At 43.0% G+C, this 19,129-nt stretch overlaps 1 protein-coding gene across 1 annotated transcript in view; it reads right to left on the bottom strand.

Annotated features, from left to right (window-relative positions):
• Arhgap10 (Rho GTPase activating protein 10) overlaps positions 1-19,129 on the bottom strand; it is a 295,503-nt gene that overhangs the window by 258,516 nt on the left and 17,858 nt on the right. The gene's annotated exons all lie outside the window — the stretch shown is intronic.

Raw genomic sequence — 19,129 nt, 5'->3', positions numbered from 1 at the left:
GTTTTTCTCCGGTACCGGGAACCGAACTCATGACCTTGCGCTTGCCAGGCAGGCACTTTTGCCGCTAAGCTAAATCCCCAGCCCCTGGAATGAATTTCTAATGGTGGAGAATCTGGTTGTTCCTGATCAGGATATGAACATAAAAAAGACAAGAGAATGAACAAGAAAAGACAATGCTACCGCAGCTCCACGGCTAGGGAAAAGCAGAAGCAAGTGGCTACTCAGATCATTCAACTCATTCAACTTTGCTCTGGTAAGGTCTTTTTTAAACTAGTTTTTTTTTATTAGTGTATCTTAAGATACAGAATAATGAGCTTCACTGCCACATTTTCATACACGCACATGTCCATATTTCATATGGACCTGCACTTCCTTTGATTATATCCCGCTGCCCACCTTCCCTCTGCCTCCCCTCTGATTTCCTTTCTCTTCTCTAGCTGTCTTGCTGAGAATCGGCAACGTTCAGTACTACGGAAGGCCAAGTAGCCTAGGTCTTCAGAATGGACAGACTTCCCAAATCATACAGACTTCAGGCTTTTACATTTTATGACGATAAATTTAAAAGCCTGGCACAACTGCAAACTTCCCAACAAAAGTATTCATTGCATTCATGAAAGAACGCTGCTTCTCCTACGGGGAGGGAAGAGGAATTAATGCAAATACCAAGGTCTGAATCAGAGAGGAACCACTGACACACTAGTGCAGGCTCGTGTGGTTTGCATCCAACGTGCTGCCACACCCACCCAAAAAATTACCAAAGAGGCCACCTACAAGATGTTCGCAGAACACAACTTGTGGTCCGTGAAAAAAAGTTACTATTAAAAGGGGAAAAGCCCTAGAGGAGATTTAGCCACCTTAAACAAATGTAAGTCCAAGGCACTATAAAGAGAGTAGCCCCAGTTTATAAGATAAACTGCTGCCCAAAAATCTCTGCACCACCGTCTTCCAGCCCGCAGAGGAGCCGTCCTAACTTCACTCAGGTTGCAGTGCACAGGAACTCCAAGCCTGGCGGGGGCTCTCCTGTCTCCGCTGCCAAAAGCCCACATCCCATCCAAGAACAGCAGGGCTCCCCCGGCACACCCAGAGGCAGCTGCGAAATCTCCCAGAATTGGGACCCAGGCAAAAATGAGACGATCTTTCCTTCACCTGCTATGTGCTACCATCTAAGATCTAATTCACTGATCCTGGGACAACCAAGTCAGCAAGTCGAAATATTTTCTTCCATTTTTTAAAAATTATTTATCAGGAAAGAGATGGGGACTTCCAAGGGAGACTTTGGGGAAACTCTTAAACTGAACCCAGTCTAAAAGTAGAAATAAGACACGAATGAGAGACAGTTCAAAACACAAGGGCAAATGGGACGGATCAAAATGAGCCAAAGCTGAAATCCATAATGAAGAATCTAAGGGTGTCTCCGACAGAGTGAGCACCTCCGAGGCAGGTAGGGACCTATGAACAGACACACCCATGCGCTGCAGAGAAAGCCCAAAAGCCCCTTCCCACCTTCCCTGTCATCCCTACACTCGCTGCTCTGTCCACAAGTGACACACGGAAGGGTGCAGCCTCACAGGAGCTGCACTCAGCTCCTGACCCTGCGAAGCAGAAACCCCGGAAAGGTGGACAAGCTACGAAGCTCCCTAGAACTTGGTACTGTCATCTATAAAAAGCTCTGTGCTAGTGAACTGGCCAGTTATGGTAACTGACACTTCCTCATGTAACTGAAAAATCAGAGGAGCTAAGCCCCTTGCAAATGGTCAGCCTCTACAAATGTGAGATGTAGATACTGCTTATCACTCTCTGAAAACAGAAGAGGAAGCAGCAAGTTGAGCTGCAAGAGCAGGGAACATGAAGTCAGTTGGACCCAAACTGCCCTACAGAGTAACCGCTAACCCAGGGGCCAGTGAGCACTCAGAATGCGCCGGGTCTGAATGGCGATGGACTACCATCAATACCAAATGCACATGGAGGCCACTGATTCCACCTGGGAAGAAAAAGTAATGTGAAATAGCTCATCATTTTTATGTTGACTACATGTTGAAATAGCAGTATTTTAGGTACCCTGGATCCACTCAAATACGATTAAAGTTAACTTCACTTTCCTTTTAGTTTTCAGCGAGGCTCCTCAAAAACTTGAAAGTACACGTGTGGCTGGCATTATAGTTTTAACAGACAGCAATGAGCTAAACTTTGATTTGTGAAAGTGCTCTGCCACTTGTCTACTCTGGGCAAGTTATTTCACCTCTGGGCCTCAGCTTCCATGTAAGTAAAGTGGAGATAACTGCTCTGAAAACAAGAGAATGTAGAGTTCTCTGCACAACACCAGTACTAGAAGCTTAACAAATTGATCAGTCAATGAGCTAATTGTACCTACTATGGGCTAGACATTGTACAAAAAAAAAAAACCAGCTGCCACAAAACTTATATTCTGATAAAAACGGACAATTCAATCAGGTGCATGAAAATACATCACACAGGGCCAGAGATGTAGCTCCGTGGCAGAAGCACCTGTTTGGCAAGTACAAGGTCCTGAGTTGATTTCTGGTACCAAAAAAGAAAACAAGAAAATACACCACACACTCAATGATACATGCAAAAGTATACAATAGGTAGGCCAGGGGGAGAAAAACAGGGAAGGGAATAAACTTAAACAACATGCTCAGAGAGTTCTCTGAGCAAAGCACTGGAGTGTGGGGTGGGGCATTCCTATTATTACACTATCAGCATCAAAATGGTCCCAAGGGGGAAAAGTGTAATCACCATGTACTGTAAACATGGAATTAAAAAAAATTTTTTTTAAAAAAGAGCAAAGGTAAAACTAATCCCTAAAATACTTTTCAGTAGCTTTCCCAAGGAAAGGCAATGACATCACTGTTTTCAAAGAGCCCTCTTAATAACATGGTACTGATGTTCTTACAGCCAGGGTCCCTACCTGTTTACGTACAGTGAGATGGAGTGGAATGCCCTCCAATTTTCTAAGAGAAGTTAAGTGGAAAGGCACACCATGAACACAGAACATCCAGACTTTGTTTATAGCAGAACCAGTTATGTAAAGAGAATGTTTTACAGAGTAAAAATAAACTTAGTAAGTAAAAATCTTAATAACAAGATGACATCTCAAAATAACAAGTACTCCTAATGTTACAGCTTTGGTTTTGCTTAAGTAAGTTTACTTTTTTGTATCCCTGGGAATTTTTCAAAGCTGTCGTTTTGAAAAGATGTTTAATATTTCTTCTTGATTTTGTTCATTATGAACCTAACAAAAGAATGCGTAACTGTACACAAAAATCACTACTTTTATCCATCTCTTTCATTTTTCTTTACATGAAACAAATTTAACAACAGTACTATTATGGCTTCTATCGAGATGTCCCCCAAATCCTCATGCACTCACAGGTGAGGCTTTTTGGAGATGGCTGGATCTAGAGTGTGTGAATACAGATTAAGAGTGTGTGATAACTAAATCAGTCCACTAACCAGTTTAGCATAGTTCTGGATGTGGATAACACAACCAATAAGCTTGCAGCCTGGATGGAATAAAAGGAAAAGGGAGTCTAATTGCTTCTGCCTCACTGCTTTCTGCCTGCCCTGCCATGGACTGTTTTTCCTCTGCCATACCACCCTACCTTAAAGCCAGCCAACTATAGACTGAAACCTCTACAAACTGTAAGCTAAAATAAATCTTTCCTCTTTTCACTTGTGGGTGTTAGCTATTTTGTCCAAGCAATGAAAAAGTAACTAAGACAAATACTGTACTGTTTTTGGCGGTACCATACTAGAAATTAAGCAGAGGGCCCCTACACTGAGCTACATACCGAACCCTTCTTTATTTTTATATTGACATAGGATCTCACTGAGTCAGTAATTTGCCCATGCTGAACTCAAACTTGCAATCCTCCTGCCTACCTTTACTCACATGTAAGAGTGACAATTCACCCACTGGTGACAGACTAAAGAAAATTTTGTACATACCTTTCAGTATACTAAATATAAATAATCATTAAGGAATAACAATGGAAATTCAACCAAAACACATTACTCACTCACAACCCCCACTGAGCATTTCTTTTCCCATCCTAGCACAGACCCTCAGGAAAAATCTGAAGGCTCTTAACACTTTCTCAATCTGTCTTCATGTTCCAAAGATTCATCAACTCAAATGAGGCTCAAACCATCTTTTCATCAGACTCTAGCCCCTTCAACCTCCTGAACATATGATTCTGGTCATTTTAATCAGATGTAAAGTACAGTATTAACCAGACATTTTTGCAAGAAGAGCTCGGACGGCATCCTGCAGTACAAAGTTAATAAAAAACATACTTTCTGCCTTCTGTAAGTGACTCCCGAAAACAAAACAGGAAAAAAAGATCTTGGACTCTCTCTCTCTCATGCCTGATTCTTTCCTGGACCTAACTTCTCCATTAGTCAGGAACTTCCCACCCCAATATTTTAGGCGCCAGATGGGTGCTTATTCAGCAAGTATTATCCAACAACTACAAGCCATGCACCATGCTGGACACTGAGGGGAACGAAAGTGAGCCGCTGTCTTCAAGGCCCTGAGTTCAGGAGATCTAGAATATAAGCCAGGAAAGGGGCAAAGTTTATAGGGATAGGGGGCTTTTGTTAGTACTAGCACGTAACAGAAGATTGGAAGCCCCAAATTATGAAATTATGCCACATCATCTTACTTCATTTCTCTGATTTAACTTCAAATTAAGCACTAAGAGGAAGAACTCTCATTCATATGAATTATTAAATGGTTGGATCTCAATTTCTGACTCTCATCCTGATGTAAATTTGTAACATGCATTAAGTAAGCATTCTGCAAACAATTTTAAAAGGAAAAAAACCTTCGAACTATTATTTCCTCACTGATCAATATCACAGACATATGAAAATTGACTTCACTATAAACTCAATGCTACAAAAGAACTTCATGAACCAACACATGGGACAGTCAGATGTCCATGTGGCCCCAGATGGCATATTTGCATATGGACAGAGTAAGAGGTCCAGGCATTCCTTGTGGTCCAACTTGTCATTCTAGCTTTCCACATTCTAATATCTACTGAATTCAGTATCTGTTATGTAAACTCTGAAATGTTTTACAACACACATGTCCACACTCTCTCTAATTGATAATGTCTATGACTATGCCACAGAACTTTAGAGAAAATGCTTAATTCAACCTTCTGGATGACAGATTCCCTCACAGATGAACCAGGAGAAATCTACTTCAGAGTAAATATAGTCACAACACTAGCAGCACAGAAAATGCAAATACATCCAAACAGAAAAGGGCTACGATTTATAAAGAAAATAAAAGGGCAGCACAGTGAGGGGCCTGAAATAAACAGCAAATGTAACCAAAAGTCCAGATTGACTTAAATGTAAAGCAAGACAAAGAAACACCTTTTCCATTAAGAGAATAAGGCATACAAGCCTTTGCCCACCAGTGATAAATCCCCAGGTAGGCATACGACAATAATATCGGGCTTTGTGTCTCCTAGACCAATAACAATAATATCACTTTCTAAAATCCACTTTGGCTAAAAAGCAAAGAACAGCTTTCTGAATTTTGTAATGCCAATGCTATAGATAGTACAGCAACTATTTCAGATCATTTCAATATGACTCTATAGTTTAAAAAAATTCTATCATCTCACAGAAAATTATAAAATTCCCTAATGTAATCTCTGCAAACATTTAAACCCCATAGCTTCCCACATGAATAATGCCCCAAATCAGGTTTTGGAAGCCATGTAGCAACAGCATAGTGTGTGCTCTTCTAGAAAACTGTGGGCTTCAGAGTGGGCAACTGGCAGAGGCCTCACCTATCTAGCGGAGCACCCTTGGGGCAAGCAACGACATCTGCAAACCTAGTTTCTTAAATTGTAAATAGTATTTATGACGGACTGTTGTAAGTGAATGCTAAATAAAGTGAAACACTTAACACTCAGCATAGTCCCTAAAACACTGTAAACCTCCCCCAAAAAGCAAAAAAGCAGAAACAAACACACACACTCATCTACCACCACTGCAACCTCTGCCATTATCATCACTAGCCCGAGGGACTTGGAAGTTTATTTTTTTTAGTAATTCTTCATGTTTAGTAACACCCACATTTATAAATAGATTATCAGACCAAGTACAACCTAACACCTCTAGTTTAAAAGTTAGCCACTCATAACTGTTTTAAATTATAGATTTTTTTAAGTGTAGCTTCCTTTAAACAAATCCATCGTATAGAAATATGGATACACATACACACACCAAGCAAAACCAGGTGGAGAGAGGATTATTCCCTTTAAAGGAATCACCAAAGCCTCTTAAATAAATATTTTAGTTATATCTAAATTATAGTGTGATCATGTGCACCCACAAAGTTGAATATAGATTCATTCTATCTTATTCTAACTTTTCTTAGTATAATCTCAGAGTCAGTATACATTCATTAAACCAATGCCAGGAGCTGAGAGAGAGTCAACGCATTTCATTCTACGATGGCCCTCAAGGGCCTCCAAATGTCACATGCATACTGATGCTCCAGCTTCCCCAGTGGTACCAACTGCTCTCCACTCTATTCTCACCACAGGTATCAAACTGAGATGTGTAGACTCCAAACCCTTTCAGTCTTAAAACTTTCAGAATTAAATCTGAGACGTCATGAAATGCAAAGGTCTGTTTGTTTTCTGGACAAAGAAGCACTTTTAAAACTCTTGTACCAAGATCTCAAGATAGATCAATCCTGCACACTCAGGCAGACACTGCCAAAAAGCATTCAACTATGTTATAGCAAACAAAACACTGTTAGCTCTGGTTAAGTGATACATCCTGTTCTGGATATACTGCTGCTCACTAACAGGCTCATTTGCATAGCTCTACAAGCGTTTCCCAGGTATCAACAGCAGCATCAGTCAGTTCTAAAGAATTTCATACTTACTATGATAACTACTCATTTAACCATCTCAGTTCCCCCAGGTTATCGATGAACAGAGAAGAACTGTCAACAGGTAGCCTACTGACTTTCAAATCCATAGCTACTATAAAAAGGGGAAGGAGGAAAATATTACTGGAGAATATCACACAATTTCCAGAGAAAATAAAGTTACTTAGGAACCCTAACTGCTTACAGGAGTACTCAACAGATCTCAAACTTGAAATCAGAGTAAGCAGTATAGTTCAGTGGTACAGCATGTGCTTCCCACACACAAAGCCTGGCTGGGTTCAATCCCCAGGACCAAAACACAAAAATAAGTAAAACTAAACCTGAAACATTAAACTTAGAAAAAAACTAAGTTTTCTCTGTTTAAAGGGGAAGAAATGTAAAATTTTTTTTTTGGTGCCAGGAATCGAACTCAGGACCTTGCACTTGCCAAGCAAAGCACTGTGCCTCTGAACTATATCCCCTGCAGAAATGTAAAATTTCTTAATCTCTTCTGCTGGATTACACTCCTGAAGATTAGTTCTCACTAATATTTTGTTTCTTCAAAACTAAATAGCACTATTTTTGACAACCCTTAGGCTGTAACTACTTGTTAGATCCTTCTTGCGTATATCTGTCTCCCTGAAGCTGCGGGTGGGGAGCGCCAGCCTTCTGGTTGGCTAGCTTCCTGCCTGCTGGCTCCCGGAGGGTGGGCCCCCAGCGCATGGGGAGCCATGCGGTGGCAAGCGCTATTGCGCGCCGGCCCTTAGGCCGGCCGCCGCTGCTCCATTGAGATCTATCATGACACAGAGAAACAGTGACACAATTGGCCCACCATGCACAGACTGCAGTTGCCCACCCACGGATGTGTGTGAATCATTCAAACTTTGAACAACCCCTGGGAATACATGCCATACAACGGGCCACTCTTGCTCCTGCCATTTGGAACCAGAAAGGTCCAGAGCCAGCGGAGGAGCAGCTGCTGAACAAGGACTCAGAGAACGTGAAAATGCAGACTAAGCCCATAGAGTCAGAGGTCCAGTGGACTGGGGTCACGAGAGCCGCTCAGAAGCTGTAAACCAGGAGGACCTTGCACAATACCTGCAGAGACTCATTGGAAGCCATTCTTCCCCTGACAGTACAGGCTGTGGTGGAGCTCCGGAGAAGTCTGCAGCAGAATTCCTGCTGCCTGTGCTGACAGTTGGGGAGAGGACACTAACTGGTTGTGGGGTCCCAAAGCAATGGGAAGCTGGAGAGAAAAAGCTACAAAGAATGGCTTTCACCCCAGATAGCTCACTTGAGATGTTAGTAAGAATTGCCTCCTCAATACTCTATAGCCATGATGAGGAGGAGGCCAAGGAGAGAAAACAAAGAGACTGAGAAAAAGCAGCTGCTTTTGCTGCACCACTAAGAGAAACAGATCCCAGGTCTGATTCCCGGGGCCCCAAGAAGAACTCGACAACTGCATTCATCTGCTACCACTGTTAAAAGCCAGGCCACCTCAAGAGGAACTGCCCTAAGAGGCCCCATGGGCCATGCCCTGGATGCAAAGGAGACCACTGGAGATCGGTCTGCCCTCTGAGGTGGAGGCCCCAGAGCTCAGACCCATGCTACCAGTTAGTCCAACAGGAATGAGAGGGCTTGGGGCATGGTCTGCCTTCTCCCTCTGGCCAGACCGTCATCTCCATCAAGCAGCCCTGGGTAATCATGACTATGGAGGAACAAGAAAACAGCCTGTTGCTAGTCACAGGTGCAAGTCTCTCGGTCCTTCTTTTCAATCCTGGCCTTCCTTCCAGCCATCATACCTCAGTGAAAGAAGTCACTGGTGAGGAGGTAATATGCTATTTTTGACAACCCTTAGGCTGTAACTACTTATTAGATCCTTCTTGCATATCTCTGTCTTCCTGAGAAACCACTTTGAAGATACCACCACGTATTACAGCAGCCATTGATATTTTCCTACTAATCTATCCATAACTGTGTAAAGTTTGTAATGTTCCTATCCTATTTCATAAATGGATGTATGTTTATTATTATGTGTTTCCTACAACAACCATTGAGAATAGTTAATGATTTTTCAATAGGTCACTCATGTATAGCTCTATTTATTTTCTTTAGAAGCCACTTTGAAGATACCAAAGTATAGTACAACAACTCTTGATAATTTCCTACCTCTTTTGTCTCTAACTCACTATTATTTGTCTATTTGTTTTCCTGAGAAACTATCTTGTAGATAACAATATGTGAAACAATAACCATTGATAATTTCCTACCACTCTGTCTGTAATTTGGTAAGCCCCCCAATTATTATGTTATCCTTCTTTTACCCTTTAAAATAAAAGAAAATAAAAATAAAAATAAATAAATAGCACTATCAGTGTCAGAAATTCACATTAAGCAGGAAACCTCTACCTAGTTTTTAAAATATTTCCTGATAGGATAACAAGTTAAAATGTTACAAATCGTAAGTGTTTTAACTTAAGGGTTTTTCCACAGTTTTCTCTGTTTCGGTGGTGAAATTTTAGAAGGCACCTCTATACATCCACCTCCTCTGGACAACCTCAACCAAGATCCTGATCTTCACTCCCAGGTCCACTCATTTCATCTCTCCCACCCCACCCGTTCTGGTTAAAATCAGCCCGTCAAGCAATGGGGAAACAAAGCAGCCGATTTCAATCCCCACCTCACTTATCCCTCACTGGCTCCCGCCAGAACAGGTCTAATGAAGTGTGTTTTCAAAGTGTAGGTTCTCTTTTGTCCTGGACATGAGTTTCTCAAGTATGCACCGCTTTCTGCGCCCCACGTGTGCCACTCTATACGTTGAGATAATATACAGCTGCAAGACCAAACCACCATCAGTATCCCCACCTCCGAATGTCTCCCTCACCCCGCTGTGTGTGCTTTGTCTTCCTTTTGTGTAAAAGCACTTAATATACAAACTCTGCCCTCCTAGGATTATTTTTGGTTTGTTTGGTTGGGTTTTTCTGCACACCCAGTGCTGGCAGGAGATCAAACCCAGGGTTTTATGCAGGAGAGGCCAGTGCTGGGATCTACCATCAGCTATGCCCCCAATCCCTCTTAGAGAATTTGTAGATACACCATATCGTTAATCATAGGCTCTCTACTACATAACTGAAGCTTTGAATCAAACATCAGGTTTTTTCCTCCATTTCTATGCATACTTTTGCTATGAGCCTTGGAATTCTACCCAAGCAGACAATCAATCCCCTGCTGCCAGGTTCTTCACCCGAAGGTGGGCGCCCAGCTCAGGCTGGCCAAGCACACCAGCCACCCTCTTAGCGACTCGTTGCATCTAGGCAAGTGACCAGGGCCAGTAGCACCTTGCAGAGGATGACCATGGGTCCAGGTTTATCTGCAACAATGCCAGTTCATGCCTGTTGTCCTGGCATAATTTCACTCTCAAACGTATTCCAGTTTAGACTACAAGGTCTGCTACGTTTGGGTCCTATGTGTCTCCCCAGTTCGCATGCGTGAATGGCTTGACGGTTGATCTAGGGCACCACCACCGGGGTGCAACTGGGAAGGGACAGGAAGTCAGCTGGCGGCTGAGCCCCCTTCCTCCATGCTAGAAGCATTATTCAGCTGCATAAAAAAAATGTCTCCAAATTCACAATCACTCCTCAAAGAACCGTTCTCTGAGGAAAAGGGGTCATCCTTCCCTTGAACAGCCAGAGCAATATGAAAGGTAAAAGCCTTGACCTCCAGCCACCGTGGAAACAACGCCAACTGGGAATGAAGTTACTGAGGGAAATGCCAGCAATGCAGAGAGAAAACTCACCGCCAGAGACACTACCCAGAGGGAGAAGTGCCTGCAGGTCAACAGGTGAGGAGAAATCACACTCACCAAGGAAGTATTCAGTGACAGCAGATTAACATCTCCCTCAGCAGACGCGGAGAAGAGATTCTAATTGGACCAGGGAGTCCAGCCTGGCATGACAGTTGACATGGGCGTGATTCCCGTCCATCTCAAGAGTTTAAACAGATATTGGCCTAGGAATGTAATGTCAGGGGTTCGTGTGTGTGTGTGTGTGTGTGTGTGTGTGTGTGTGTGTGTGTGTTTAAGAAAAGGATGTCAAAGCTTTCTCAACACGAAAGTATCCCCTTGGCCAGCCTATAAATTCCATTCCTACGATGGGATAATTAAGAAAAGCAGGCCAGGGCTCCTGTTTGTTTTGAGGCTTACCACAGATGCAAACCAATGCTGCCTGAAAAGCACGTTCTTCTGACCTAACCAGCTCAACAGTTATCAGCGTTCTTCACAAGCATTATATAAACATAGTCAACATGAACGTGAACATCATTTTTCTCTTCACATTGTACCACTGGAAGTCTAATTCCAATGAAACAGCAACAATTTTAACGTTTTGGACTCCGACCGGTTATTCCTTAAGGTCTTAAGATGTACAATGGTTTATTCTGATTAGTCATACTGAGCCAATCACAAAAGAGCCAAAAGAACACTGAGGGCTGGGTGTGTAGTCCAATGGTGGAGAACTCACCTAGCGTGCCAAAGCCCTAGGTTCAATCCTCAGCACTGAAAAAGACAGACAACAAAATAAAAAACAGCAGAATGGGTATAAGGTACGTCACAGACCAATTAGTCTTTCTGACTGTCATTTGTACCAAAAGGATCTAACAAAATTAAAGAGCTACATATATCCATGTAGATGATCTCATAAACATGTTGGGCCGGGCGTGGTGGTGCACGCCTGTAATCCCAGCACGCGGGAGGCTGAGGCAGGCGGATCATTGCGAGTTCGAGACCAGTCTGGGCTACATAGTGAGCTCAAGGCCAACCTGAACTGCATTAGTGAGACCCTGTCTCAATAATACCAAAATAAATAAATAAATAAATAAATAAATAAAATGTTGGGGGAATAATACGAAAACATTTCATAAAGCATAAAAACATACAAAATGTGTTATTTAAAGATGTATGTAACTGTACTAAACGCCTAGAGTAACACAAGACTTGAGATACCATAGCCTTTCTTTTGGGGAGAAAGGGAGAAAAGGTAGACAAGCAAATACATGGATATTTACTATGATGATTGCGTTTTTTGAAACAGGATGTTATGTAGCCCAGGCTGGCCTTCAACTCACCATCCTCCTGCCTCAGCCTCCCAAATACTAGGATTACAGTCGTGTGCCATCATTCCCAGCTCAAGATTCTTTATATTTTTATACTTCTAAAATATCTCCCAACTTCTGTTTAAAAGGGAGAAAGTCTAGTACTAAAATGATGTATTGCTCTATAAAGGGTAGGATGATAAACAGGGAGGAAAGGAACACGGAAAAAAGAAAGAGGGGGTAAGGGACCATGAATGGAGAAAAATGTTATATTTATGAGTAGAGGTCTGTGTTTTTGTAGTGAAGCCTAAAAAACAATTAATCTGAATACAATCTTGTGACACAGATTATCCATCAGTTTTAGTGACACTCATGATCCCAAGGGGTCTTAAAATTTACCAAATTTTAAATCATGGCTCTGTGCTGAGCTCATGTTTTAATTAGATCATCGAATGTACGCACATCCCAGACAATCCAGACTTACCGTAACAGCCCCAGCACAAGGCCACGGCTACACCCTTTTATGAGACAACCTATTTTTGTGGTTAACAATTTGGGAGTCAGAAAAACTTGGGTTTGTCACATTCCAACCCCACCAACGACAAACTGCATGTATGACTTGAGCAAGCTATTAATCACTCCAAATTCAGATTCCTAATGTGCAAAATGTGGTAAACAACACCTTCATCGCTTGATTCAGTTATAGTGCCTGTCCTGAATTTGGCACAAAGGGTAAATGCTCACCAAAAGTTACTAGTATTAAAATCATTTAATATGCACAGTAAATAGCACACATTTAATAATATATACATGTCAAATTACAAAAACATTTTTCAGTTCTAGTTTGTAACTGCCTGTTCATTTCTGAAATGTTATCTTTGAAGGAACCTAGAAAAACACAACACCCTTATTCGGAATTACAAACTACAAACTTCAACGCATCCTCCTACCAATACTGAAATAAAAGTCAACTTGACAAGTTTTCTTTAAACAAGATTTTAGGGCTGGGGATTTAGCTCAGTGGCACAGTGCCTGCCTGGCAAGCGCAAGGTCGTGAGTTCAACTCCTGGTACCAGAAACCCACCCCACTCAAAAAAAAAAAAAAAGATTTTAAAAAGGCAACGTCAATGCTAGATAATACTGAATTCCCTAGGACAACGTCTTAATATTTATATTTCTAATGAACTTTATAGAAGTGGGAAAAGGTGCCCTATTTTTATTAAGTGGGGTTCAATGTAAGCAGTTTACCTATACCACTCACAGTCAAAGCATGACTCGTGGTAACCTAACAGACTACACCGTATTTTTCATAGATGTTGCCTCTCTTCCAGTGCCCTTACTGTCCAATACTGAAAGACACAGATATGACAGGTGATAGCCAGCTACTGGAGCCACAGGTCACAGAATTCAAAACAATCTCTGGAATGTGTCCAGAGGACTTTCAGGATCCCTTTGTACAGAATAAGATTACCTAACAGCTTTTAGTAAAATCCTTCTGACAGATGTCTCTGTCTTTTTTTCATGGTGAACTGACTGTAACACACACAAGCACCTCCAGTGAAGTGGCTGGGGATTCCAGCGTGTTAAAACACCGGACTTAAAAAGTCCTCACCAAGTCTCCCTGGGATGTGAAGTTTCCGAAAGTTGCAGGCATTGGTGGTGCCATCTTCGCACCTAGAGCAGAGCTTCTTCCCCGTCAGCTCACCAGTCCCCAGGTGAGAGGCCTGCTGCTGACTGCTCCACTCACACCTGCAGACTTGACTTCCAATAGCCCTAGTGATGCCTCCCGCTTCACCTTCAAGCTGTAACCGGAAATAAATTCTAAAATACATTTCCCCAAGACACCACTGAACTCTGATTTGCCAATTTATTTTCAAGATTTTTCAGCATCCTGAACTATATTCCAAACTTGTAAACCTTTCCAGAGTTGGACAATTCTGTTTTCTTAGTTACTGGTAATGATGATTTCAGCAAACATGTTAGAAATATTAAATGGTCAGATAACTGATCTACGGGACAGCACCATTTTCAGGTTAAAAAAAAAAAAAGAAGACCTTTCAACATGCAATAGCAATTTCTTTTTTTTGGTCTTCTTGAGACAGGGTCTCGCTATGCAGTTCAGGCTGGCCTTGAGCTCACTTTGTAGCCCAGGCTGATCTCAAACTCATAACAATCCTCCTGCCTCAGCCTCCCTAGTGCTGGGATTACAGGGCAATAGCAATTTAGATGATGTATCATAACTGTTCATCTCTGAGTGTTAATTCTAATCACTTTCCATGTAACAACTCATTTAGTCTAACAAGTAATCCAATACAGCAGCTGGTATCATAATGTCCAATTTACAAAGAGAGATACAGGCAAGACATGGTGGTACACACCTACAATCCCTGCCATTCACGTGGCTGAGGCTGGAAGATTCCACGTTGCAAGCCAGCCTCGGCAATTTAATGAGACTTTATCTCAAAGCAAAACTGTAAAAAAGATGTAGGGGTGTAGCTCAGCGGTGCTTACTAGGTTCAATTCCTAGTCAGTCCATAAAAAAAAAAAAAAAAGGAAAAGGAATCTCAGCAGAGGGCAGAGTGGAGAAAGACAACGTGTCACAAAGACACTGAACATCAGGTTACTGACAGATCGGTCAAAAGTTCTAAGTAAACACGGCTACGCTGGTGGCCAGCTACAAATGCAATCCACTCGAAACGAAATGGAGTCAAGGACCACCTACAGTGACAAACACAGTTCAAGCTTTTAAAGCCTGTCTGGTCTCCGTTAGCTCAAGCCTAATTGTAATTATTTTCACATCCCACCTACACTAACACAGAGACCAATCCTAGAGCAAAATCCCAAGAAAGAGTTTAGGAGTCATCCCATGAAATACCGGAAACATCAGGAGTTCATAGTGAATGCTCTAGAGAAAAGAACAAGTATTGTTTCCCACTCAGAGAAAAATGATATTTGCAAGTCTTCTGCTTTTTCAAACTATTTCTGTATCTTTACCTCCCATTTAATTGGCGCAAAATTTACAATTATACCCCTCCATCATAACGAGGTTAAGTAGCAGAAAACCAATTCACACTGGCTTATATTATTTAACAACACCCAGACACGGGCTTCAGACACAGACTCATCCGCGGCAGCCATAACGGCACCAAAATTCCAGATGTGATCAGCTCACTCCTCCACTTCGGCTGGGCTGGCTCCCTCATGGGCCCACGCTGACAGGCAGCAGTTCCAGGAACCAGAGCCTGGCCATGCAGGAGAATGGCCAACCGGCTTCTCTGGAGCCTCTTAACAAAAGGCAGCCCTTCCCTGCAGTCTCCAGAGAACTTCCTATCAACTCATCCACCAGAAGAGGGATCCTCATCCTTAAACCAATTACCAACACAGGAAATGGGTTTCCCATTGCCAAGTTTAGAGTGTAGGGATTTGTGATGCTCAACCCTGATTGCACATTTTTACATTTTTATGGGGGGAGGAGGGTTGAGCAGCTAAGATTAAGAACCACTGAGTTATAGTCAGAATTACTGCTAACTGCCTCTCCCAGAGTTGAATGGAAAAGGGTGTAGGTGCCAGGAATAAAACCTGGATTAGTGAAAGGGGGAGGGGGATACAATATCTGGATCAATAGGACTATGTATACAGCCCCCTTAGAAGTGTGTTTTTCTTCAATCCTCAAGAATTCCTGCATTCCTTTCATTGTAACAAAAAAAAAAAAAAATAGAGGCACAAGTTTACAAAGTGAAATTCTTTTATGTCTCCCAAATTTCATTGTTTAATGTAAAGAAATTTCCCCCAAAGAATCAAAAGTCATTAAAACCAAGGCCTAAACATAATAGCAAAACTAAGTCTTCAGAGACCCAAGTGCTAGTCCTGGTTCTACTACTGACAGAGTCCTTCATGCCCTCCCCATGTCAGCAGTCAGAGCAAGCTCACTTCTGAGGGGCCTTCCAGCTTAACACACACACACACACACACACACACACACACACACACTGAGCTAGACTCTATACATTTACTGAAGAGCATCTGATACACCTATACAAGTGCTTTCATAACAGTAAAGACTGTTTAAAGCTTTTTTTCCTACAGAAGAATATCTATTTGCTCTAGAAGCCTAATGCAAAATTTATGAGGAAAGCACATATGGCTTATTGCTGTTTCTGGCAAATATGAATTATATATTTGTATGAATCATAAACACCTAAAATTACATAGACTTTTGCAAGCCATGAAAGGCTTACAAAAGCCCAAATGGCTCATAAAGAGGACACTGGTTATTCTAGGAAAGGAGTGACAATCGGAAGCAAGAACTAAAAAGCCATTTAAACAAAGCGTCCATTGAATTGAGTGAATCTCCAAATCTACCACGGAAGTCAATGGCCCTCCTCTCTGGAGCTCCCTCGCCCTTGCTGTTATCTCCAAATCATACTCCACAGACTATCCTCCAATAATGTCTCTTCCACTGCGTCAGCTTTCTGCGGAAAAACCTGCAGTAACTCTCCAAGGGACAAAGACCACACTCCCAGCCTTGTTTCCATGGCCCTTCACAATCCGAAACCAACCTTGCCGTTCACCGTCTACTCTCTGAAATGCAATCTCTCTTTTCCAGCCAAACTGGTCTCCTCGCTCTTCCAACATGGCAGGTGTTCTGGTTTCTTCTCAGCTGTCTCCAATCTGACAAGGCCCTGTTTCTTACTTAAAAACACCACCGAGTTCCAAAAGTCCCAGCAAACCTTCCCTACCCTACACTCTCGTCCCTGGCAACACTAGAATTTTTGTCACTGAACCTTTTAAAAACACGCCTGCATTTCCTTTTTCTTTAAGAATTCAGCAGAGCGCACATAGTTCCAAAATGTTCCTTAGCTTGATGTTGACTTCAATTACAGAAATAAATTCAAGGGCAAGGGCCTCTACCTTATTACGTCTTTGTTATTATCTCAGTCACAACATTTAACAAAGTGTCAGTGCTGAATATTTGCTGATTGCTAAATAATTGAACTCAGCAGTAAGCCTTCAGGTCCTACAGGCTTCCACGTTTTTTAAATATTTATGGAAGATATCAAAGACATCTCAAGAAGTCCCAATTACATAAATCCAAGGAGTATTTGGTGCATGTGGGAGGGTGGGCTCTTACAGGGCAATTAAGAAAGGAATTGCTAAAAATTCTGAAACTACACAAAGGGGTATTTTTGCAAAAAGAAAAAGTGTAAAACATCTGGAAATACAAACAATTTGACCTACTTAGTTGTTATGCTTTCTGCAGCTCCTTCCTCTGACCGCCTCCCTCGACTCTAGACCCCAATGTTAGTAAGGCTCAAATAAGTAAAGGATTGGCCCAGATCCACGCAGGCAAACCTTTTGGAGCTTTCGGTGATACAAACAACCTGCTGTGGCCCTCACACCACCCTCCCCTAGAGTAAAATTTCAAATGGCCTTATCAAGCCATTTACAAATTCTGCGGAACCTTAGTAATCCCTCCAAGAGGAACTCAGGGAGAAACTACACACAAAAGTACATGACCCGCCCAATTTCCATGAGGCCAGGCCCTAACACGGGGAAGAATTACATTCAATCTCCTGACTTAAAAACCAACACGATTAGTCTTGGACAGGAATTATAAGTAAATGGAGAAAAGCCAGGGTCTTCTCAATTTCCCAAAAGCATGTGAGCTAAAGCTGTGTTTTCGTCACGGGAAAGAATGTAAATTAATGGGACAAAACAAAACACCTTCCGATTGCTCTCTTAAGCAGAACGTCAACGGGCTTCTTTTCGGAAAGGTCAAGCATCAACTGTAAGAGAGGAATTCACAATGTCAAGAAGTCTACATCGCAGGAAGGAAGGCTAACTGCTAACAGCTGCCCCCCAGATGCAGTGGATGCTGCGGGAATACGAGGCATGCTTCCTGCGGGCAGAAAAGCTATGGGGCAGGCACTAAGTAGTTATCTACCGGTGGCCAAGCTGGCTTCGCCATGGCCTCTCTCTCCACAGATTCGCCAATTCCAGGGGAAACTGCCACTTCCAGTAAGAGAAGGCACACTTCCCAATCAGTGCCCAGGAGCCCTAAAACTTAAATGTCCCCCACACCCAACTGTGCCCCGCACACCCCCTCCTACCGGGATCCCACCAAAGCACAGACCCAGGCGTAAGTCCTGGAGGTGCCATCCACCGAATCGCGTGCCCAAAACAAAGTATCCCCAGTCCTGATCTTGCAACATCAAAGAGGTCGGAGATGCCAAAGGAACTTTGGAAATCATCCAGAGAAGAAGTTGAGCGACTTGCTTCCCAAATTATAGGGACGGCTCACTAAATTCTTCCCATTAAAATGTATTTCAACTCATTCATTAAATAAATATTAACAGGGCTGGCCACTGTGTAGGCCTGTGCTGAGTGTATTTTAACCCTCCTTGGCGCACACGGTGAGGGGGGGACCGAGTCGAGGTGTTTTTCTCAGAAGTGGTGTCCACAAACAAGTGTACAAGATACAAACGCCCAAGGCTGGGAATTACTGAACTGAGAAACTCCGTGAGTCATAGAGACCCTTCCACCACAGACCGCCCATGCTGCCGGGACCCAGTCTGCTGTGCTTTTACACACGGACGGGGGAGGGGCACTCAGCCGTCCTGGAAGGGGTCCCGTGAGTGGCCGGGCTGCCCGTCCCGTGGAGCCGACCCCTCCCGGTGTGCAGCAGCGGCACCAGGGAAATCCGGCCGAGGTCTCTCCTAGACCCGTGTCAGCTCCTCCACCTACACGGTCTCTCCCGCGTCCTTCCACTCTTTCCAAACAGGGGCCGGGGATGGGGGGAACGGCGTCGCGCCGGACCTGGGCTGAATTCTTTCCCTGCAGGCAGTGCCCCCAACCTTTGAACCTTCCCGCACCGGAGGAGGGAAGGAATGTGCAGAGCGCGCAGGACCCAGAGGCCTGGAGAGTGAGCCGCCGGGACGATAAGATCAGGTCGGGGAAGATCAACAGTGACACAGATAAGGTGCTGTTTAAGGGCGTCCCGAAGCATTCGACAGCACCGAATTCAAGAAAGGAAAAACAAAACGAAACAAAAAACCTCCTAAGAAAGTTCTTTTCAGAGGTTTCAGAACCCACCCTAGACAAACTGATGCCTCGGAC

This window comes from Chinchilla lanigera, unplaced genomic scaffold (genome assembly GCF_000276665.1).
Source record: "Chinchilla lanigera isolate Chin_1 unplaced genomic scaffold, ChiLan1.0 scaffold00070, whole genome shotgun sequence".
In the NCBI taxonomy this organism is placed as follows: Eukaryota; Metazoa; Chordata; class Mammalia; order Rodentia; family Chinchillidae; genus Chinchilla; species Chinchilla lanigera.
This window is presented reverse-complemented; position numbering and strand designations above follow the sequence as displayed.